The sequence below is a fragment of the Nipponia nippon genome, unplaced genomic scaffold (assembly GCF_047370975.1).
Source record: "Nipponia nippon isolate SJK-2023a ecotype South Korea unplaced genomic scaffold, ASM4737097v1 scaffold_4, whole genome shotgun sequence".
NCBI lineage: Eukaryota > Metazoa > Chordata > Aves > Pelecaniformes > Threskiornithidae > Nipponia > Nipponia nippon.
Window position 1 is genome coordinate 121,494,058 of NW_028262358.1, and position 16,548 is coordinate 121,510,605.

Here is a 16,548-nt window from a genome sequence, read left to right on the forward strand (position 1 = left end):
TATTTGTCTTCACAAAGATCTAAACCACTTCTTCCATGAGGTGATTGCCTTCATGAAGTTGGTCGTTCACGGTTCAAAGATTTGTACAATTAGTTCCTTAAGTATTGGCGATGAATTTCATGAGACTTGACTACACCTCTGCCATCTCACTGCTATCTTTAATCTTGCAAATGGATTTGTCCTGTCTTCTATTGTAATGAAGACAATTTACATGCAGATTTATCACAGTTCCTCTGTGTATGACTAGGTGTTTAAATTTCACTACCTGGGTCATCCCCATACCTGTGCAGCTTTAGGAGAGAAGTAGAAAAAAGTTTTTACAATATGACATTCTCATATGACAGATCTGCAGATTACAGTCTCACAGACTTTTGTCTTGCCTGTCCTTTGCTCTGTGGAAAGCAAACACTTTGGGTCAGTGAAGTACCATTCCCACAAAGCCAGAAAGTGTTTACCAGGAAACTTTCTGTTTGCCGAAGTAATTTTTCTTTAATATTCCATGTTGTATAACCAGGGCATTTTTTCATCTGCTCCAAGAATAGATTTAGTGCCAAGCAACAAATCACAAGCTCTGTTCAGCTTATCAAATAAGCAAGTTAACATATATTTACCTTAAAAGAATGTCATTATTTGAAAGCCTGAGATTAAGAGCAAATTGCAACTTCTTTCCTTGATTTTCCTTCCTAAATATTTTTCTTTCTTTGTCCCTTACTCCTGTGTGAAAGGCCTGAGCACACACAAGGAAAACCATGAATAGTGATGACAATATTGGTCAAATGTGTGGACCAGGGTGAGGGTCAGATAGTTTGGAAGCAGGTTCAGTGGATGCTTCCAGCTTCCCAGTTCTTTGGTGGGTCACCTCTCGTGTTATGACTGCTCTCTTGGGTCCATTTGCTCTGGCATCTTTAGTCAGGCACAAACTGTTGAAGCAAGAGATAGAAAATATAAAGCAATTATTTATTGCTTTATGTGATTTTTATCATATACAAAGGTGGCTACGGTATGACAAGCTTTCAGGCTAACAGGCTCATGACTGTGCAAAATCTTTGCTGGTGGCGCAGACACCAAGGGGGCTGGTCGGCTCCCTAGGTCCTCAGAGTGCAACCCCAGTGGTGCTGAGATACCAATTTCCACCAGCTCTGTGGACACTAATGGATCTGATGACTCACCCAAAAGCCTGGTGATTCCCAACTAGCTCCTGACCTGCCTCCCTGGCTTTTTTCTTCTTTTTTTTTTTTTTTTTTTTTCTTTTAGGACTTTATACGTTTCCATGTTGAAGTTTTCCTTTTTGAATCGTTGAGCTACTAACAATCCTATCTCAACTGTACTTCCTCTCTCTCTATTTTTACTTTGCTGTCTTTCTACAAACTTACCCTCTGCTATTTCCCAGCAGTAGGAGTCAAGGTTATGTACTTGGGCCATGGCATATAGGGAACACAGGCAGCTGAACGCTGGCATGTGTCCGGAGGGAGCTCAGAGCTGGGACTGCAGAGTGACGGGATTACACTCATTCTCAGTGTAAAATTCAAAGCTCAAACTATCTGCACATACATTTGTATGCATATTTTCTATTGCAAGCCTGTTGAGCAATTTTGATTCGATGACGTCCAGTGGTGATAATTTTCACAGATGAATGAAGAAGATTTATACATTGCTTTTCTCTTGCTGTCACCTCCACATTTGCAGCAAGAACAGTTCATTGGTGCGGGTGAGGATGCTCTGTTGACTGTCAAAGCTGTGCATCAAGTCAGATATGCAAGGACAGTTAAGCCTGCTGAAGTTTCTTGTGAACTGGAGGAGGTGGCTGATTTGGTAAACCTATACAGTTCAAATATTGTTTTAAGGTCTCCCTTTTATTTTGCCTTTGTTCAAATCAAAGGGGAAAATGAGAGAGGATATTCATATCATCTGTACCTAGCATACCCAGTGAGCCATCCCAGACCCCATCTGCAGAGAGAGGTTTCTCTGCAGGGCACCATGGGACAGCAAATCAGAGATCCTACCCTGACCCATCCCACAGAGGACCCAGTCCAAAGCGCAGCCAGCTGTGGTATAGGCTTCAGTTCAATGTGGTGGATCCCCCAGAATGGTTTAGGGGACCACTTCCAGTCTAAGTGGAGATTTTGCACTAACCATTAATTGTAGCATAGGTGGGATGTCACCTCTTGGCAGCTGGCACAGAGAAGTGCTTTGCACACATAGCTTCCCCTCCAGCCCACAGGAATGACAAAGCACACAGGGTAAAACCTAGGCCCAGCCTTTTAGCATGGAGAAAGCGGAGGCCACCAAATGCACTGTTGAGTATTCCCACTAATAAGCAGCTCCAAACAGTAATTCTCCCCTGACCATGACGTCCTGTTGCCCTCTGATGGCTAGCAGCCATCCATCCCCTTCCCGGGCAGACTGGGATGGCCACAGCCATGCTCTGCACACACAGCGATTTGCCGGGCACTCATTAGGATGGCTAATCTGGGGATAAGACTGCATGGGTGTCATGACAGAGGCTTTCTGATCTCTTTGCAAGCCCAACCCTGCAAGTTTTTATATGAGTTCAGTAGATTCGCTCAGGGTGTGATATCTGATTGCAGTTTCAAATCTACACACATTGACATGCAGGAAGAAAAGCTTTATACTGACACAGATTTATTATATTAATACAGACCTGCTCCCCGTAGGGACAGTTGTATCACTGTAGGAAAGTTTCATGTCAGTGCAACTGAAATAACAGTCTTGGCTTGTGCTGCTTTATTTGTATGTCGGGTGATGACAGTATCTCCAGGAGGCCCTGGAGATTTGTCATTTTAATTTGAAGTACCCCACTTGGTATTTTTTCCTTATAGAAGATGCTTTTCATTTTTCTTTTAAGGCTTATAAACAAATGGGAAGCAATGAAAAGTAACTTACATTTCACTTTGCTTAAATAAAAAATAGAGTTGGAAGAAACTTTGAAAGTCCAAATGCAGAATCCACAGACCTAAAACATTCCAGACAGCTGTTTGCCTAAATTGGCTTCTCCTCTGTTGAATTTAGTCTCTGGTGAATTGGCTTTGGGAACCAATTTCACCCCCCACCCCCTCCCAAGAGATTGGTCTCTCGGAGTAAATAATAAAATAACATAAAATCTAACTTTAAACACAGTGCTATATATAAAATAAAACCCAACATAGTTCCAGTCATTCATGCATTACAGTGTGATGAACTGTATGATATTTTCTTTCTCATTCATTATCCATGTAATCTTAAATAAATATGAGGAAAGAATTAACATTTAAGATTATGTTCCTTTAGAGACAAAACTTCAAAAATTTGTGGCCTATGGGGGAATGGAAATCTCTGCCTGAAGACAGGCTCAGTGCCAAAAAAAAAGAGTCCTATCACAAAATATTTGTTTTATTATTTTATCATTAATTAAAATTTTTTGTCCTCAGTGGAAGTTGATTGGATAACATTAGCATTACATGGTGTTTGTCAATAATACACAGTTATCTTATTCTATACAAACAGTGATTGGTTTGTAGCTGGGTTATATTTCTCATGAAAAACCTTGACTCATTTCTGCTGAATTTTCTTATCTTTGATTACTTGTTATATTATTCTCTATAAGCATTATAAAAGCTGCATTGAACATGTATTGCCTGCAGTTGTTTATACTTACTTGTCCGCTATTTATAATACCAAATCATAGGACATAACATATAGACCCACTCTGAGAGTTAGGATTAAATGGCACCTGCCTTCCTGTCCTGCTCTCTGAAGGTGAAGGGTCTGCAGTTTCCCCAAACCAGTCTGGTTTGCAAACTCAGCATCAGACCATAGGGAAAGCTCTGCTGTAACCTCAAACTGGTCTTGAACCTTGTCAGTCTGCAAGGAAGTCTTCAGAGCCCTGAAGTTAGAGACATGCAATAATTTTGCTCTACAAGGCTGAGCTGACATAACTTTTCCATGTAGGTCTTTCAGCTGGTCTTGCAGTGTTGTAGAACAATCCTAGTGAGTCCAAGCTTAAGTAGATAAATGAATAAGAATATGAAAATGGCAGCAGTGGATCATGCCAAAAGTCAGTGTAACCCTGCCTCTCTGCAGGAAAGGCCAAAAGCAAACTCTTAGGAAGATTTGAAGGGCAGGATAAAGATATGATGCATTCTAGGCTATCTCCCAGCCTCTGCTGGATTCCTTGAATTAGGGACAATGTATTTATATTTAATATCTTTGACAGATTTTTCTTTCATGAGTTGGCCTAATAACCTTCAAAACCACAAAATTTTTCAAAAACATAATGCAATGAGTTTTAAGAAGAAAATCTCATACAAGTAAAACAAGGTGAACTATTTTAAAACAGTGATGCAAATGTCATTATCATCTACAGAAAGGCAGGTATCAGGCCCTTATTGAACATAAGAATCAGATTTTACAACCTTCTTGCTTTTGAAACCAGTCATTGTGTTTTTGCGTTGAACCCCCCCACCTTCCTGTTCAGTATAAATTAGCACAAAAATAACTCTGTTTTCATGAACTTGACAAATTGGGACTGGGTTCCCGATTCACTCTACTTTGTGCTGCATTTTTCCAAACATCCTAAGATACATTTATATTAGGGTACCTAAAGCTTTGTTGCATATACTTACAATATATTGCATATACTTACAAGCTACTCGAACAGGGATGTTATTTCTTTTCAGGAATGACCCCATTCTGGGTACACTAGCAGTATATTTATTAACTATGTTGTACTCTAGGACACCGTACATTTGAGTATTTTACTCTGCTTGGTAATGATGACTAAGACTGAGGGAAGGACCACAACTGTGCAAAACTCTTTGGCATATCTGAACTAGTTTCTGATACAACTTTGACAGAAGAAATAATTGACTGCACTGGGCCCTGATCCAGGCAAGTACTTAAGCATACATGTAAGTTAAAGCACAGGAGTTTTTATATTCAAGTCAAAAGACTGAGTGTCTTGGAGAATCAAACTCTATGCGTGACAGTTAGCTTTAAATAAATAATTTTAACCCAGAGAGATGCTGCTAAATGTAAACCATTTCTCTATCATAAGGCTAAGCTGCCAGTAGTCTCATGTGGAGGTGGACAGAGATCGTTTTCCTGTTCTTACTGTGCTCTCCCTTGAGTGTGAGGAATTTATAGCCATTAAACAGACACAGACTGTCCTCTATTCCAAAATCACCAATAGGAGAGATTCTTCTACCCTGACATAGAGGTCTGTAAGTTAGATTTTTAGGTCTAGACCTCCTTTACGATTATAGACATACGTGCACAGGATGTTCACCAAAGTCCAAAACATGGAGAGGTTACGCCACCACCTGCAAGAGTCGTTTTTGTGGCATATTGACAATAATAGGCAGTGCCTAACTCTCCCATACCTATAGAGAAAGTTTAGTCATCTAAAACAGAGCTCCATATGCTACAACCCCACCAAAATTATATATTCAACAAAAAATGTGTTACCCTTGGTAACTGTTAAGCAGATAGTGTTTTTAAGTTTCAGGAGAAGAAACATCAATCCCTAGTACACCAAGGCAAGCTGTGTCCCAAGGCCTTTATTAAGGTAGGAAAGAAGATGAAATCTAAAGCAAGTTTTTTTTAAGAATTAAAAAAAAAAAATCACCAGGTTGCCTAAGCAGGGACAATTTTTTAGTAAACTCTCTTATTTCTAGGTGAAAATATCCAGTGATGTAACTAAAAACTGATCTGGGCACTGCAGTTTCTTTTGATTTACCAGCAACAAATTGCATGTATTTGCAGTTGAGGAAAAAGGTAATTTTTAGTAACACTGAAACTTCAGTTTCAGGTGTTCAGTTTTCCACCAGAGGGCACTCCTATATTTTTAATGAAGGCAATTTTCTGAACAATGTTGGGCAGGTTTGCATAGCTTGGTGTGTACAGTACAATTCGAGCTGCGACATGGCAAGCAGAAAAATGCAGGATCAGCTTCACCTTGTCGCACATCTGTCAACACTATGCATCATCTGGCACCCTCCACTGCTAGGCAATCGTGCACAGCAAGTCTTCAGCATGCCAGATGTGTCAGGCTTACGCACGTAAAATAAATAACAAGTTCATACACACAGTGTCTAATGTGGCCAGGATATGACCTGATTTAACCTGGGATTGAAGGGATCTGTGTCTTCCTCCTGAGGAGGAATGAGGCCACCTGTGCGACAAGGGTTGGTACGAGATTTCAGTATTTTCTATGGAATATTCCATCTCCTGCACTGTCTAGTGATTTTATCTTAGTTCATGGAAATATACATGCATTTTTTTAGGACATCCACATGAGGAAACTAAAGCTTTTTGAAGAAAAATGCTAGAGAAAATAAGAAGTTTGTTTTATCTAGGCATACAAGACTAAAACACATTTCTTAACAGGCTATGTCAAGGCTGAATTACCTCCTAAGGATTTATTAAAGTTAGTCTCATTCTTTAGTTACTGAAATAGTTGGCAAAGGCAGTTTAAGAAGGAAATAAACTCTTCTGGTAATTTGAGCAAAATATGAACAGAGTCAGCAGAGATTGGAAGTACGACACACCAAATGCTTTACATGTGCTGGCACCACGTCAAAAGTGACAGATTCTCACAGCAACTCTTAAACTGAACAGGTAAATACTTTTCCCTTCCTCTAAAGCCAGTGAGAAGGAACAGCCTGAAATCAGACTGTCACACTCCGCTCTACACCAAGGAAGCATCTATGTTACCCTGAACCCGGTTGAGACAACAAGGGAGAGCCAGGCTCAGCTAACACAGGTGTAAGCATGCATTTTTTTTTTTCAATCCTTTCCTCAGTTATGTTTTTCCTATGGATACCTTTGGCACGCTTTTTCTGTCACAGTTTTTTCCCAGCTGGTTATACCTCTGCAAGAGGTGCTTACAAAATCACTGGTCTTCACTGGACCTACAGATGTCATGTGGCTGTGACCTGCCGGTCTAGTCAGAAGCAGAGAAAAATCACAGAGAAAAGCCAGGCAGCTTTTAGTTATAAAGGTACTTTGTAATAGGATGACTTCCTTGACTGCATTGTTCTGTGATGACACCTCTCCACCTTGCTACCTCCTGTGCTCCAGCTAATGAGTCAGTGACTGTCTGTTCTGGGCCAAACTCAGAGTCAGAAGATGAAGACCCATAGCAATTGCTTTTAGCAGTCTGAAACTATCCCCTCATTTTCTGTAGATGCTGTAGAGTACCCACCAGCCCTATGTGTAGATCTTTGCCCACCCAGAGTATTACATAATGCCTCTCTTTGAGAAAAAAAATTCAGTTTCCTATGAATTGTTCCACAAAATTACCAGTTTCTCTCCCTTCTTCCCACTAAAGACTGTCAGTATGACTAAACTGACTGTAGATGACTAAAGTAATTCAAGATGGGTCCCACCCCCCATACTGATATTCCTGACATTGTAATGGGTAAGCTCACTTGCTTTGATTGACCCAGGAGCTGTGTGGTACCTCTTGGCTAACAGGTGTCTTCAGTACCTAACCTGTGCAATCTTGTTTCTTATTAACTGCTGATGGGTGGACTGGCTGCCAATGTTATGCCTCATTAGGTGATGGGTTAACCTGAATGGCCTTGTTATTTGTTGTTAGAGTCTTAAATGGAGCAAAAATGTAACCTATGTATTGTGTATCACCTCCTGGCAGGATGAGCCTCCTGCTGCTACCCACTAACAGCAAAGCAGGTCCAATGTTGCAGTTCATAAAGTGAACAAAGACAGCTTGGGCTCAAGGGAGATGCTTTATGCAGAAGATGAGATCAGGCTCAGACATCGAGCTGCTTGGGGCGATGTATTATTAAATGCTATCTACTGATATGCTACTTTTGTAGAAGCTGATTAATGACATCCTACTTTATTATTCCTTATCTTTTATCTTCACCTTGTTTCACAGATGTAGCTGGCAGTACCCGGCACTAACCAAAGACCCGTGGCACTCATTAGGTGGTGGCTGCTCCTCACAAGTGCCATCAGGCATGCAATTCCTATTCACAATTTTGCTAACGATGCTGGTTAACATGTAGCTGTGTTGCTGTTCAAGCAACCTAGACAACACGGTCTTGTCAGTCTCGAACTAACTTATCTTTTACTTATCATTTTCTTTGACACAATCCTCTGATAAACAGAGAGATAAATACATGACAGACTCGGCAATATATTCCCCCGGCACTAAAAACTTAGCAGTAACACTGTAGACGGGTTTCATCTAACGAGTGCTTCTTTTGACCTGTTTTCTATTTTGTTAGAGTGTTGCAGCTGCAGATCTTAAGGCACATTTAAACTAGAAACAAATTCTTGTTTAGCCATTCCCCATGCCTCGGGAAGTTTTCTGTCTCTGTGTGAATGTGGGTGTTTAATGCTAGCAGCTCAGGACAGGTACAGTATGCAGGCAAGTCAAATCCATTCAATTGCTTAAAGTCCTGTTTTGTATTAGCTTTGATACTGTGATTAGAGGAGAGGACTGATCCCCTCCAAGAGAAAACTAACTAGAGGAATAGTTTTCTGCTGGGTTAGTGTGCTGATGTATCTTGGCAAGGGTTAATCAGGCACCAGGACACTTTTGTTGAAGACAGCTAAAACTATCTTGGTTACTTTTTATGGCAACTAGGGGTGGATTAGGGAAATTTAGTGCCTTGTTAGTACTGGCCAGTCTGGTAACGGTGTGAGTTTGTTGTGTGACTGCATGGTCTCTCCTTCACCCTGAGGCTGTGCCTGATCCTGGGGGTAACCCAGAGCTCTTGCACAGGCTACAAAGCCCATGTAGGTCAGGGAGTAAATAGCAGGGCAGCTGCACTCCGTGCACCCGTGAAGGCTGCTGGTATTACCTGAGCTATGGGCAGGATAAAATCAGTTCCAAAAAAACATTTTTGTATGAGGAGCAGCTGAAGTCACTTGGTCTGTTGAGCCTGGAGAAGAGGAGACCGAGGGGAGACCTCATTGCGGTCTACAGCTTCCTCACAAGGGGAAGAGGAGGGGCAGGCACTGACCTCTTGTCCCTGAAGACCAATGATAGGACCCAAGGGAACAGCAGGAGGATATGCCAGGTGAGGTTTAGGTTGGACATTAGGAAAAGGTTCTTCAGCCAGAGGGTGGTGGAGTACTGGAACAGACTCCCCCAGGAGGTAGTCACAGTATCAAGCCTGACAATATTTAAGAAGCATTTGGACAATGCCCTCAGACATACGGTGTGAATTTTGGGGTTGTCCTATGCTGGGACAGGATTTGGACTCAATGTTCCTTGTAGGTCCCTTCTAACTCAGGACATTCTATGATTCTATGATTCTATGATTTAGAGCCACATGGGCTTCAACCATTAAAATAACAGCAGCACGGATACACTGTGGAAATAACTTCTGCCCAGAGAGCATGTCATGGAAAGAAGGTGCTGGAAGGCAAAACGAAAGCACAGAGAGCAGTACCTGAGCCCCAGTGTCACTGCAGGTGAGAGCATGGTATTCCTCACTCCTTGCTCAGTGCTCTATCTCCCAGTCCTAAAGCTAGCTGGGTGACTAGACTAAAGATCATGGTACTAGGACACAAAAAGTGTTTTCACTGGTGTACCATTGTGTGGAATATGGCTCTGTTTATTTTATTTCAGTGGTGCACAGGAAGCCTGAAAATGATGCTGAACTAAATTGTGGTAATACATTTACCTCCTCGTTAAATCAGGACATTTTTAATACTTGTCTGCACATTTGCAAGGGTTTGCTGAAATATAAAGAATGGAATATTTGAAAGAAAACGTGATGAACTGGCTTTCAAGCCATGCTTAATATTACAGATTGCCAGTCACTGCAAGTTCATTCTGCTGCGTGTCCTCATCCTTGCTGATTTCAAATGGGAAGAAGATTGATTTAATGAAGTGGAAGTGAGTCAGATGCAGCTTTCTTAAGTGCTATCCCTTTTCTATAAATTTTCAATTGAGAAGGGTAGAACCTTTGGTCACACAATACACCTCACCAGTCTAAGCTGGGCAAAGGGTTCAAATCTCTGCCAGTCAGTGTCACAAGAAATGTTTTCCAAAGTCAGCCTCCTGGGAAGGGCCTAACAGGAAAGCTTGTATTTCATACATTTTTTTGACAAATGCCACTCCAAAGCTTTTTCCCTTCTATTAAAAATGGTGCTGGGTAATGAAACCTTTCAAAGTGCACATCTACCTGATTTCAACAGTGGAGAGTGAGGGATTACACTTTTGTAGTTCTTGCAATTACATATTTGTGCTTTTTAATATATGGCTAAGAGATACTTAGTGTGTTTTCCTGATCTCCAGTCCATGCAGTCCCTTGGTTAAGAAGGAAGAATAACTTTTGTTTTGCTTCTTGCCTGTGCATTTGTGATTTAATCCTGAAAGACCTTGAGAAAGACTAGAGCAGAGAGAAAAAATGCCTTGAGTATATTACTTTTTCAAAGTCGTGATTTTAAGGAAACCTGTAGGTTTATGAACTATGGCTTTGACCTTGGAAAGAGGTCATAGAAGGCCTCATCAATGGGAATGATTTCCAGCCAGACTGGACACTGGTTGACATGGAAAGGTCTTCACCACAAGCCATAGCTATACAAAAGTCAAAAAGACAAAATCCCCGGAAAGTAACACAAAAAAGTCTAGGTCCTGAGTGTGCAGGCATCTGAACCGAGTTATCCCAGGATAAGCTAGATCTTGCAGTGAATAGCTACCCACCATGACTCCTCAAGTGTCTGCTCTTTCTCCACATGTCCAGTCAAAAATAGGAGGTAATATGTCTCTTTTGCATTGTGAATTTTGTTTCCTCATGTTTATCACAGGATAAGAGCACGTACATGGTCAATTACTACAGAATACTCAATGTTGCAAGACTGTTGCAATAGGTTTCCCCTACCTTTATTTGCTCAGGTCTTTATTCATACTGAGAAGTAGTACCTTTATTCGTGAGTACTGGATGTCATGAGAAATGACTCTCAAAAAGCAAAGACTGGCTAAGGAATGAGTTCCTTTCCGTGAAATGTTTTCAACCATCTTCCAGAATTGACACATCTAAGCATTTATATTTAAGTCTTTAGAAGATATTTGCTTTCCATCAGATTGCTTTAAACTTCTGTTTAAAGGGTCTGATTTGCTGTAGGTTATGAAACTGATTTTTAGAGTATGAGATATAAAGAAAATGAAGGCCAGCTCTGATCTGTATACAGCTGGTGTACTGAACCTCACAGCAAAGGGTGCATTGAGGGGATGGTAATCTAGGTTAGAGCTTGGCCCAAAAGGTGCTACACAAAATCCTGTCCAGAGAATCATTATGCTTCAACGAGGCGGAGCAAACAATGCAATCAAGCAAAGAATATACATTCTGTATACAAGATATAAAGGTAAAGTATTCTCAAAATTTAGCAGTACAGCTGACTGAGGCAGAATGGGGTTAAACACCTAATTTTCACACCCTTATGTGAAACACTTGACCACTCTGCAGGTAATAAATAGCAGTTATTCAAAGATGAAAATTTCCTCTCTGAACTGAGCCTGATTTCAGCTGGAAGCAAAAGTCCCATGCATAGAGATGTGGGTGTTTTAAGAGTCCTCAGAATGAAGCGTGGCACATAGGTGGATGTAAATGGAGGAGCACAAGCTCCTGGAAAACCCAGTGAATTATTTCTTTGCAGCACTATGATTATGTATAGATGGACCATCCCAACTCTTTCACTTGTTTTCCTGTACTGCTGAGGACTGTGTGGTTAAATGCACTGATTTGCACAGTGCTAGGGATTTCTTGCAGGACTACATTCCTTAAAGAAATAAGAAAAGATGGAAGTGTCAGTCTCTCTGAGCTGCATTACAGGCTGAATAAACAGTAGATGAGATGACCAGTTCCCACCCACAGTCACTGCCTTTCTTATCCTTTCATTTGAATTCTTTTCCTTCACAGCACATCTGCTTGATAATGACAACAAGGACATCAACTTACTGTTGATGAGGAGGGACTGTGCTGGTGGCTGAAAAGGGGCAACAGCTGAAAGCAGAGAAAAGGAGAGCACTCTTGGGATGCGACTGATTTGGAGCCATCTGATAGTTTCCCACAATTCTGGAGGAGATTCTAATCCTTTCTGTGTCTGCATGTCTCAGTCCCGGACTAATGCCCTTCCTCCTCTGCCTCTGAAACTCTAGTTCTTTCTGGAGCCCATGCCAAGCGGCTCAACTGTAAAACTAGCAAAGCAGCAATGTAGCCAGACTGGATAGTTTTCTGCCAGGTTAGGAAATGGAATCAATTCAGTAAGGAGGAAACGTAGTGGTGGCACTGGTGATGATCCTTCTCTTTCAATGGTGGTAACCTGTGTAAGTCATCCCAAGTAACTTCATTTCCATGGTGCTGTCAGATGAGACAACCAGTCTATTCCAGAATATTTTTTCTGCTCTCCCATCCCTCAGTTCCACCTCTGCAAACTCAGTCTCTGCACTTTAACAGATTACATCTGACATCCCACCCATGACCTATGCATGAAGTAAAGATGGGGACAAACTTTTTAACAGGGCCTGTTGTGATAGGACAAGGGGTAATGGTTTTAAACTAAAGGAGGGTAGATTTAGGCTAGATATAAGGAAGAAATTTTTTATAATGAGGATGGTGAAATGCTAGAACAGGTTGCCCAGAGAGGTGGTAGATGCTCCATCTCTGGAAACATTCAAGGTCAGGTTGGACAGGGCTCTGAGCAACCTGATCTAGTTGTAGATCTCCCTGCCAATTGCAGGGGGAATGGACTAGATGACCTTTAAAGGTCCCTTCCAACCCACACTATGCTAAGATTCTACGATTCTATAATAGCATAGTTTAGTGTTCCCCCTTCCACAAAGCTAATTTCTACCTTTTTATGGCCCCTTAGTTGTAAGAAAAGGACTTGCTGTTGGACCTTATGGTAAATTGTACTGAGGAGCTGACCCAGGTTAAAAATAACTGATTTTCAATAGGTTATTTTTAATCATAGACCAGCTTTCTGAAAAACAGCTCCCCCCAAAACAGCCAGACCAGCAGTAACAGCAAAACTTTAGGAAAAATTGATAGAAATTGTTTGATACAGAGCTTCTACTAAATGAAAACTTAGCAAACTATGGCCAAGGCATATTATAGGCAGAGTAATAAACATACTTACAGCAATGGACAGTCCCTGCCACTTAAAGCTGAAAGAGTAAGAGGTTTATTCTTAGCATATTACAGCGAGTACTGGTTTGTGGACAGGCTGAGACCCAGGTTAGAGGATCCCTACAGACAGCTCTAGGAGAAATATCTCTGCTTAAATCCAAATGTGTGGTCCTAACTGCCTCTGATAGCTTCTGCCATGCCAAGGGAAATCTGTAACCCTTATGCATACCAGTGCACGGAGGGAGTGGGAGGATTAAAACCTTACTTCCTATTAAATTGAAATAGGCCACTCCTTCCTCAGTCTTTGTTCGCAATTTGCATCTAATTTGGAGACACTTACCTCTTGTGTAAGGCACTGTGCGGGCAGCCTGGATGCCACACAGAAGATTGTGGGTGCCACAGCTTGATTCCAGGGTGTAAAACATCTGGTTCTGGAGCATTTCTTGGGCCAGCTGAAGGCACAGATGATCTCTGGCCCTGATAAGATCTGGAAGTGCATCTCCTGATGCACCTGTTGTTTTCTTTTACAGCTGCAAAATGATAAAATTATGATCTACAGGTATATGGAATTTTATGTAGATTATTTCTGTTTTCTTTAAAATTTGTCTTATCTTTCTTACCTGTCCAGCAAGCTGATGCAGCAGAGCAGGCGGACACAGACATGAAGTCTGGAAATCCACCTGAAAATGGCATAGAAAGAGTTAGAACAATGTTCATTACTTTGTTCTGTAACATTTTCTATAAAGCTTACCTGTGGTTAACTGTTACACAGAAAATTAATGAGGATTATCTCCATACAAGTAGAAAAAGTACCTTTCTGCTCAGATGATTAATATCTGAATTACAACAGTCCCAATTTTTTTAAGGCCATTTTAAAGTCAATTGTATTTTTTACGATGTCTTTAGTCTTGCAGACACACACACAGAATAAAAACCTGGCCAATGCAGACTGTGGACCGTCTGGTACTAGATATAGCATAGTAAATAGCAGATGATGACTCAGCCTCAGAGGAAATCTGTTTGATAAAACCAATCTTACATATGATAGGTTAAAGTTAGACAAACAGTATGGAAGGATGAACCAGCACTGGCAAGAATTAACTGGATGGCAAAAATCCCCAAATATTTCTTGGTCTTGTGTAAACTTACAATTCCAATTAATTTCTCTGGGTTTACATAATTATTTGAGAGATTAAGCCAAAGGTACATGCTCTTGCTAAAATGCAGGAAAAAATACACTAAAAATCAATGCATTTGTTAAATGTAGCAGTCAAAATCAGAAGTGTGAAAAGTGTAAGTGCAACTTCATTATGGTACTTTACTCCCAATATTTGTATGCTCACTGTAGCCTCTCTCTTTTTAGTTATCATCGAATTAGGTTTAGTTGAGGAATGGAAAGTTTTATATACCAGGCAATTTCAGCTACTTGTAACATGCATTTCAAAAAGTCAAGCTGTCCTTCCCTTCAATGCTTAGGACTTTCTTCAAGACTGTATTTGAATACCATGGAATTTTCCGTATTTTGATCAATGCGTTCATGTATGCTTTCATAGCAGGATGTTGGTAGTGATTGCTGACCCTACAGTTCTTGGCTTCCTCGAATGTTAATAACCTATGTTTAGTGTGAAAAGGAAAAAAAAGTTGTTAGATACATTAAAAATAGTGTACAGTGTATTAAATTTCATTAGCATATTTTAAAACATTAATATTTGTGAACTGTATTATCTAATGATGATGTCTCTTGCAGTAAGTACATTTTTGCCTTTGTGATACATGCCAGGCAGAGCTTTGCTGAAAGCTGACAGTCAGATTACAAAAATAGAGCTCCCTTTTCAAATCTCAAGAAAGTATGTAAAGAAATTCACTGAAGATATAATATTACCAAAAGTCAGTTTTCAACATTTTAGATTAATTTATGAGATTTGTTGGTTTGTTGTGCCTGCTCTCAAAAATATCCTTGTACCAAGCCCACATGATTGTGTGGTTTCTAGCTCTGTTAAAATGTTGTGGAGTTTGCTCCTTGGATGTTATTTGAAAATAAATAAATAAAACATACCAGCAAAGTGAAATAATAATAAAAAAGCCTATTCATGTGAAAATAGTCTTGAAAAGAGACAACATATAGTCATTTAACTCCTACTGTTGATTACACCATATACAATTTGGAACTTATAATAGGTCTCACAAATCTTTGGAATGCATTGCCATTTACTTAAAATTTACGTCTCATATAAAGCCTATTGGATGTACAGATTCATTGTTAAACAGTATGTCCTGCCACATGCCAACGCATGCAAAGCATTCATTAGCTTAAGCAAAGTTAACTATGCGATGATGGTGTTTTTTAAAAATTAGAGATCCTTCTTGCAGTTATTTTGTTGAGATGGACGCACACTTTGTTTCATTCAACCCCCTTTCACAGAGAACGAATGTTACTTTAAAGCATGTACAATATCTTTTTCTTGAATTTTGGGAAAGAGCTGTTGCATCGTGAAGCCAGGAGAGAGTCTAAGTTAGAGGCAGGAGGAATTTTTCAAACCCACCACACATAACAAGACTTCCCCATTTTTCTGTCCTCACCGTTGAAACATTGTTGTAACACTTTAAAGTGTCAAATCAATCAAGGCTCTAGGCACACATTTAAAAGTGTACTGCATGTTTTTGCTTTGCACGTTTTAAGAACATTTCTTCAAATTCTGAGAAACAAGTGAATTAAGGCCTACAGCATGAGAAGAGTGTAAAATATATCCATCTTACAGCTTTCAGAAGGCTGCATACATTCTAGGAATATCTAGAAGTTTCATAACTAATGATGATATATTTTCAAAATGACATTAAAGTTTCTGTTTCAGCACTAAAAAGGATGTCATGACTGTTGGATCTCAAATCTGGGGAAAGAGCAAACTCAGTTCTGCCTGCTGCAGGAGTTTTATATCTGCCGTTAATGGATATTATTTTTGTAATGGTGAGAGACGCAATAGCTGAACTGTGCATATCGTAAAGTTTTGCTGTTCCTGTTACATCATTGCACAAGTGAGAGAATTGTTGCAGTTTAGAAAGGAACTAGTTCTAAACTAATTTGTGGTCAGGCAGTTGGACTAGATGACCATTGTAGGTCCCTTCCAACTGAATATATTCTCTTCTACTCTACTCTACTCTACTCTACTCTACTCTACACTGAACTGTGTACTTTCCCCCAAGTTGAGTCTGTTTTGCCCATGACAATTGCTGAGCAATCTCCCTGTCCTTATCTTGACCCATGAGCTTTTAATTATATTTTCTCTCCCCATCCAGCTGAGGAGGGGGAGTGACAGAGTGGCTTTGGTGGGCACCTGGTGTCCAGCGAGGGCTAACCCACCACAGTCCCTTTGGAGAGAAAAAGAATATAAAATTCCTTGAAGCAAACAGAAGCAGATTAGTGTCTCTGTAGCACGGCACAGGA